This window comes from Phoca vitulina, unplaced genomic scaffold (assembly GCF_004348235.1).
Source record: "Phoca vitulina isolate PV1807 unplaced genomic scaffold, GSC_HSeal_1.0 scaffold7, whole genome shotgun sequence".
Lineage (NCBI taxonomy): Eukaryota > Metazoa > Chordata > Mammalia > Carnivora > Phocidae > Phoca > Phoca vitulina.
The window spans coordinates 20,435,405-20,443,960 of NW_022589710.1; the positions used below are offsets into that span (position 1 = coordinate 20,435,405).

Consider the following 8,556-nt stretch of genomic DNA (forward strand, 5'->3'; position numbering starts at 1 on the left):
CCTCAAAGGTACTTCTCTTAACCCTCACAGATTCCAGAGGCAGATGTAGACACATTAGTCCACTGTACTATGCAGAGTCCTCCATCATGGTAGTTATCATTATGCATTTCTGTCTTTCCCACTAGATTATAAGGAGGAACCATGTATTGTCAACTCTACTACACTCTTGGCTCAGCCCTTGTTCAGATATTTCAGCATCACAATTTCACAGAAATTTTACTAGCAGGTAGAGGAGAACTGTCATCCCATTTTACAAGTGGAGAGCTGGAGACATACAGGTATCAAATGGTTTTCCTAAGTGGCACACCTAGGATTCAGATAAAAGATTTTTGGATGTAAGATGATTTTTTCTGTGTTGAAATGTTAAGTTATAGTTCAAATCTCACCAAGTTGTGTTCTACAGATGATATAGATTTTAAAAAGGATATCTTTCTGAAGGTTCTCTTGATCTCTTGACTAATGCTAGGACAATATTCTCTTCACTTGTTGGTAATTGATATATAGTAGGCATTAAGATGTATTTATCAAAGATGGATGTGTGGATGTATGGTAATTATCAAGGTAACTCTGATATTGACCTGCAAATAAAAACTGAACAGTTAGTGACTCCTTTCTTCTATTTTGGGTTTGGAGGAATGTTTATTTATTATGGAGTTCAATTTTGCAAACATTCAGGAAGATGGGTTGATAGGTTATAATATTATATAAATAAGATGAGATAACTCAGGTTAAACAGAGGTAGCATAAAAGGAATTAATATTAATAGACCTTTGAGATAAACTAATTAGAGTTACATTTTATGAGAAGGTCTGGTAGCCAAGATGAAAAGGGACTGCACACTAAGGTATACATTTTTTTCTTAAAAAGAGGACATAGGGGTGCCTGGGTGGCTCAGTCAGTTGAGAGTCCAGCTCTTGATTTCAGCTCAGGTCATGATATGGCTGTCCTAGGATCAAGCCCTGTGTCAGGCTCCACTCTCAGCAGGGAGTCTGCTTGGGATTCTCTCTCTCTCCCTCTCCCTCTGCCCCTCACCCTGCTCTCACAAGCTTGCATGCATGTATGCCCTCTCTCTCTCTACCCCCTCTAAAATAAATAAATAAATAAATCTTTAAAAAAAAGAGGGCATATATATTAATTTGTCCAGGTAAGTTTCCTAGGACTATAAAGTGGAAGCAATTGAATGTGACTAGATATTATCTATTCAGCTCTAAGAAGTTGTCCTCAGAGGAAGCTCTCACAGATAAATCCAGACATCCTCACCATATTTGAACCCATGGGAAACCAATGTCAAACCATCATTTTCTATTTTTTTTAATATTTTATTTATTCATTGGAGACAGAGAGAGAGAGCATGAGCAGAGGGAGAGGCAGAGGGAGAGGAGAAGAAGACTCCCCGCTGAGCCAGGAGCCGATGAGGGACTCAATCCCAGGACCCTGGGATTATGACCCGAGCAGGAGGAAGATGCTTAACCATCTGAGCCACCCAGGCACCCCATCAAACCATCACTTTCAGATGTACCAGAATTATAGCCAACTGCTCCAGGTTTTCTGAGACCTGAAGTTTATTCAGTTTTAGAGACTACCTCTAAGAAAAATAATTAAAAATTATGAACATAAAATTGAGTACAAAAATATATATTTATTTACAATAAAAAAGAAATCACAACAAATTGCAGATTTGCTGATATATATTACAAATGTTTCTTTTAGTTTGATTTTAGCTTCCACAAAGCTATTTTCTTTATTATGTTAAAGAACAAAATTAAAGATTCTTGGACCAAATGGAGAGTTAAGCACGGAATCTAATCCAATGCAAAAGCTCAGCTCTAGGGTGAAGGCTTGGGGGAGAGATACAGCACCTATCCCATGTCAGGAAATCAAAGTATCTGTGCTATTTGCTGTGCTATTTGGGCTGATCAGGTTAGTTAGGCCCTACATAAGTATTGAGCTGCCTGTTTTGGGATTTTCTAGAAAGTGATTTGTTATTGTGTACAAGAAGTACTCATTTCCATACTACAGTGTTTTGTTGTGGTTGTTGTGTAAGTGAGTTGCCCATTTCAGGACCATGGTACCTTGAGTAGTTGCTTTAGTAACAATTAGGTCTGTACTACTGTCAGCAGGCTGGGTGGTCAGGTCAGGATTTATTGTCCCTCCTTTTCATCATTCTGCTCCTCCAGAGAAGGGCTGACCATAAAGTGTTCTATCTCTTTTTGGCACAGAATCATCAGTTCAGTGTCCTTTCTAGATAACAGCTGCATGATAGCATGAAAGCACCCTGCTAATTCCTTAAAGCAAAAATAATTATTACGGAAAAAATAAAATCCCATTATTAGAGTTTAGAAAATTTCATGGAAATCAGCTTCAAATATGACTTAGCCAAAGCTAAATAAATAAAAACTCAGACTTAATTTGTTCATTCTTTGAAACCCAATCAGCTTTTTAAAGAGATTTCCTCCCCCTTTTTGCCTTGAAGCATTAACCAGAAACAGCAGAATGTATTAGCCAGAGAACAGATAGCCCTTGTGAGGCCAGTAAATGCTTTAAAGTTTAGTGATCTCCATTACCATGGTAGCAAATGACTCTTTGGCTATGCCCATATGGCATTTACAATCTCCTTTGTAATTTCAGCCATGGTATTGTGCAGTCTCTGTTACTTCTAGACAACTTTCATCATTTCTCTGTCATTTATTCTACTGCTTACAAAGTCATCCTACTTTTTGCTTCTCATATCACAATTTAACATTGTGTAAATCTTAATCCTTCTGGATAAAGGGAAATATTACATAACTGTTTAGCTAACTCAGGAGGTATGTCCAGGACTGCCCTTACAAATACTCCTTTAATGAATTCTGATTCAGTGTTGTTTATAAATGGCTTTTTCTTGAAAATGGCAGATATTTCCTGTGCAGGACAAGTATTCATCATGAAATGTGCAGCCATCATATCAACTCCATTGCCTAATGCTCTATTTTCCCAACTGGCAAAACTAATAATTTTGAGTTGAGTCTGCATACTGGCAAAAGGAAAATGGTAAACACTTACCATATAGTAGACACATGATTTATGATTTTGGGGTGCTATGGAAGCAAAGGGAATTTGAGACATTCAGGTAATCTGATAAAAAAATGACAAAGGGATCAATGTCATATTAAAAGTTATTAAGTTCTGAAGAAGTATCGGTTATGGAAGTATAAGCCCATATTTCTGAGATCACCACAGAAGCGATGCTCTTGTACCACATAGCAATTCTCTGCTGATTTATCTGCTAAACAAGTAGCTCTTGTTATCTTATCCATCTGGGTGCCACTAATTTGATGTTTATCCTCATCAGGCTTTCTAAAGGACAATTGGCTATATTTAGACAAGCTATAATTGCCAAATGGTAATTTTATAACTGTTATTTTCTCTCCATTTACTAGTTGTAATATAAGGAAACATGTTTCCTTCTCCTGTTAATTTACCTATTCATTTGTTTTTTATGGAAGTATAGATTCATAGATTTCGTTTTATCCTATGCATATTCTGTTACTACCATTATTTGAATACTCAATTTATTTCATACTTAGTGAGTGGAAACCCTTCAAACTGGCACCTATGTCCTTTTTGGCTTACCTCCATCATTTTTTTTTTAAGTACAGTTTTACTTTCTGGAACTACAAGATGTTCCAGGTTCACTTTTTACTTTTCCTGCCTCAACACAAAGAGTCAGCTGTATCTCCAATGAGGCCAGTTCCTTTTAATGGGAGATGGTATATTAAAAACCAGGATCAGGATTTAGAATGTGTTCATTGCTGCTGGTGTCTTTCCTTCTGGGTTCTCAACAGGCAGGGCTAAAAAATATAAATATAGCTATATCCACCTTTCTTTATCTATCTATCTATCTATCTATCTATCTATCTATCTATCTATCATCTATCATCTATCTATCTATCTATCATCTATCTATCTATCTATCTATATCAATCATCTATCTATCATCTATCATCTATCATCCATTCATCCATCCATTTAAACTCATGAATTTATACTAACTACTCTCATTGCAATTCAGCACCATGGAATTCATTCTAACCTTCTTCTTTCCATATTTGTAACTCCCTTCTCCAGCAGTAAGAAATCTAGCTTATTTAATCCTCTAAATATTTAATCATTTGCTTAGTCCTACAATACATGAAGGGTAGTTTCAGAATTGTAAACTCATACTACCATCAAAAATAGACCATCTAACTAGAGTTCTATTATTTGTTTATAGTTTTTTTTTTTTTTTTTTTTTGGCTTCAGACTCAGGGTGTATAGTCAAAGTATTGTGTTCCAAAGTTATTCAGGTTAGTTCTGTTTTTCCCCTTCAATGTAGTTATGCTTTTTTTTTTTTTAATTTGGGATATAGTTACATTATAATGTTTCTGTTACTTGAGATTTTATTTTCCTTCTGCTTTAAATTTTATTTTTTTGAGTACATAAAACAACATGATTCAGTCAATGTCAAAACTACATATAAATATATATTCAGAAAAGAGTCATCACCCTCTCCACAATCCCTTCCACTCTGTTCCCACTTAGCCCCTGTATGTAATTAATCCATTAGTTCCTGGTTCATCCTTCTTGAATTCCTTTTTGAAAAAAATAAGAAAAATATGAAACATTTTAAGAATTTCTATGTCATCCTTGCATGAAGGTTACAGTAATCTTTTTTGTATCATTTCAGTTTTAGTATATATGCTGACAAAGAAAGCACTGCTGGCTTTATTTTTATTGCCTTGTGATAGCCGTGAATATAAGAAAGTGATAATTAGATTTCTGGAGGTTTGGCATTGTTGGATCCCCAGATTGGCCTACTGCGCTTTATTCTTTTTTTTTTTTTTAATGTTTTTTATTTATTTATTCATGAGAGTCAGAGAGACAGAGAGAGAGAGAGGCAGAGGCAGAAGGAGAAGCAGGCTCCCCGCCTAGCAGGGAGCCTGATGCGGGACTCGATCCCGGGACCTGGGATCATGACCTGAGCCAAAGGCAGACGTTTAACCATCTAAGCCACCCAGGCGCCCGATTCTTAACTTTTCCAATGTCTTACCTGTTTACACTATCGGCATTAATTGTGGTCTTATATTTTAGGATGGCTTAAACGGAGAGACTTCCCCTCAACAGTGCTTTCCTTTCTTAGCCTTGGAAGAGTTTGCTATTATGAATAGGCTATTCAGTTTGAACTGACATAAGATACGACTTTTTCCTTCCTATCTCTTTAATTTTTTTTCTGATAATGTTCTGCTGCCTGTTTTACTTCCTTTAATTGATTTCTTATCATTTACTTGGGTTCTGCTTTGTAACTCGCCATTTTTGTTTTTAACAGGCAGGGCTTAAGGAACTGGCTTTAATCAGCTGCTATATTTATGCTGGAATATTTTTAAAAGGTTCTGAAAATCTCTTACTGATTCTCAATACTTTTTAATTTAATTTCGGAATCTGTTTCAAATTAGTTTGATAGGGGAGACTTGGAAAGACTTCTAAAATATCTGAAGTGTTCTTCTATTTTTTTAAACTTTCTTTTATTCTGATATCATATATCGTGTTTATTGGAGTCTCAGCCAGCCCTTTTTGAACCATTTTTGACGTATTAATGGAGAAGCTAGAAACCTAAGTTGATGAAGGTATGGTAGCCTGGATTATAGGTGCTTATGATTGAAAGCTCCCAGAAGAAAAGTCTAGAGTTAGGGCCTCCAGGTGGAGGATTTCCTAGCTTACACCTATGAGGGGCAGAACAAAGTCAGTCTATGTCAAGTTTTAGCATCTGCTGGCTATAGACAAAGACCTTATAAAGTTTCTTTCTTTAATTCTGGGTGTGGATGTGTGTATATTGTGTGTTTTGAATAGAATGACATGTCATAGAAAGGCAGTGTTGTTATAGTGTGGTTTTTGACTATGACCCCCATCAACAATATATTTTTGCTTGTATTTCCTCAATGAATATATATTTATGTATAATTTATATACTTGTTCTACTACACTCATATACTTTATGTCATAAAGCAAAAATAAGAATTAAAATTATAAATATCATATATAACAAAATTTATACTATAAATTTGTATTTATAATACATATAAATAGGACTTTTAATAATTTCTTTTCATGCTAGTAGATGATCTTGTATACTTCTTGGGTGCATAGACCCCACTCTGGAAGCCATGGCTGTGATGAATGTAGAAGAGCTGGGCTCCAATTTTGGATTTATAGTTATTGACATGGTAATCCAAGGACATTTACCTATTATCTATACACTTGACTCTCCTCCTTTGTAATGAGAATCAAATGAAATGATGTATGTAAACTTTCTAGTATATCACTTGATATAAAATATTTTCAACAAATTTTAATAGAATCTGAACGGTATTTCATGTTTTTCTTCTCAAGAGCTATGATCAGGGAATATATTTAGATATAAATGTTAATGAAGAATGAAGGAATTTTATTATGATCATTTATGTTATTTGATGAGGGGAGCAAAAGCTTGCCCAATGGAAAAAGTTGTCTAAAAATTTCAGTATTCTTCCTTTTTACCTGATCACATTTATGATTTCTCAGCAATAAGTCAAATTCACTTCCTGTATTTGTAAATAAAAAAAAATATTTATTGAGTGCTTGGCATTATTCACACTCTGTGCAAGGAGACAGAATGGTTGAAAAGATGGGCATGGGGACGCCTGGGTAGCTCTGTCAGTTAAGCATCTGCCTTTGGCTCAGGTCATGCTCCCAGGGTCCTGGGATCGAGTCCCACATCAGGCTCCTTGCTCAGTGGGGAGCCTGCTTCTCCCTCTGCCTGCCACTCCCCCTGCTTGTGCTCTCTCTCTCTCTGACAAATAAATAAATAAAATCTTAAAAAAAAAAAAGATGGGCACGTAGATTGTTATTTACTTGAGATTTTGTGTGCTTTCTTTTTATTTGTTTGATTTTCTTCAACTGAGTTTAATATTTAATTTATACAAACCATGAGTTTGACATGGTTTGCAGGAGAAAGTAAGGACTTTGAAGTTAAATATACAGATTCATATTCCATCTCTGTGATTTGCTAACCATGCAATCTCAAGCAATATTCCTCAACTTTATCTCCCATATCTGTAAAATGAAGATCATTATTTTCATTGTTGGATTGTTGTGGGAATTAAATGATAATGTTTGTGAAGAACTCGCACAGTTGAAGGCAAGTAAAGTTATATTCAACAAATATTAGTTATATTTAGAAAACATTTTGAAAGATCCATGTTAACCATAAAAATAAATTTTTACATACCATTTTTAGAAGAGATGCCATTTAATTCATTAAGTAAACCGTTAAGTATTAAGTTTCTGCTTGGTGTCAGAAACCAATGTGAGGAGACCAACAGAGAATGGAACATTATTACTGGAATGCCAAGGTGTTGATTACAGCAAAAAGCAGGAAGGCCATAAGGGGCCTGGACCAGGTGATGCCAAATTGTCAGCATTACCAAATTATCTGATTCTGGCTTCTACTTCACTCAGTCCTTTGCCTTATTGTTTTCTCTCTTCAGAGTGACTTTTTTTCCCCTGTACAATCATGATGTGCTGAAAATTGCTGCCACACAGTCTCATGTTTATATATTACACATCCAGCCAGACAAAGGACTAATTATCCTTCTATCTTAATTATAACTTCATTAGGGAGAAAGTTGGTTTGAGTCTTCTTGGGTTCCTTCTCTACCACTCAACTAGTCATCTGTGGACATATGGAGAGAGTCATACAGCAGAAATGACTCTGCTAGGTCTTTACCTCTCTGGAATGATTATGGTGAGGTTGGATGTGGCAAAGAGAGCAATTCTAAGAGTGGTTCTGTGGGTGTGGTCTTGAGACCCCTGGTGTCCCTTTTAAGTAGTTTGTCAGGTCAAAACTATATTCATGATACTACTAATATGCTGTTTTTCTTTTCCATTTTTTTTTCTTTTATGGGTATATACATGAATTTTCCTGAGGCTATGTGACGTGTAACAGATTGAATGCAGAAGCAGATAAGAGATTTCAGCTATCTTATATTAAGCCAATATTAAAGAAATTTTGCAAAAATGTAAAAAATGATACCGTTCTCAGTAAATTTTTTTTTTTTTTTGGAATATAAGTTGCTGTTTATTTTTTTTAAATTTTATTCATGTTAGCACATGGTGACTATTATTATTTCATTTTATTTTTTTATTGAGATATAATTGACATATAACATTATCTTAGTTACAAGTGTTCATTCTAATGGAATGTGGATTGCTTTGGGTAGTTGAACATTTTAACAATATTAATTCTTCCAATCCATGAGTATGGAATATCTTTCCATTTATTTATGTCTTTCTCAATTTTTTTTCATTAATTATCAATTAATGTATAGGTCTTTATTAATGTATAGGTCTTTCACATCCTTGGTTAGATTTACTCCTAAGTATTTTACTCTTTTTGTTGCAGTTGTAAGTGATATATATATATTTTTAAATTTCTCATTCTGATAGTTTGTTAGTAGTATACAGAAATGCAACTGATTTTTGCATTATTGATTTTGTATCCTG

General features: G+C 34.8%; 1 non-coding gene across 1 annotated transcript; it reads right to left on the minus strand.

Annotated features, from left to right (window-relative positions):
* Nucleotides 1-4,628: 4,628 nt before the first annotated feature.
* Nucleotides 4,629-4,735, minus strand: LOC116633366. The gene has a single exon (XR_004299654.1). It is a non-coding gene; the product is annotated as a U6 spliceosomal RNA (small nuclear RNA).
* Nucleotides 4,736-8,556: the final 3,821 nt, after the last annotated feature.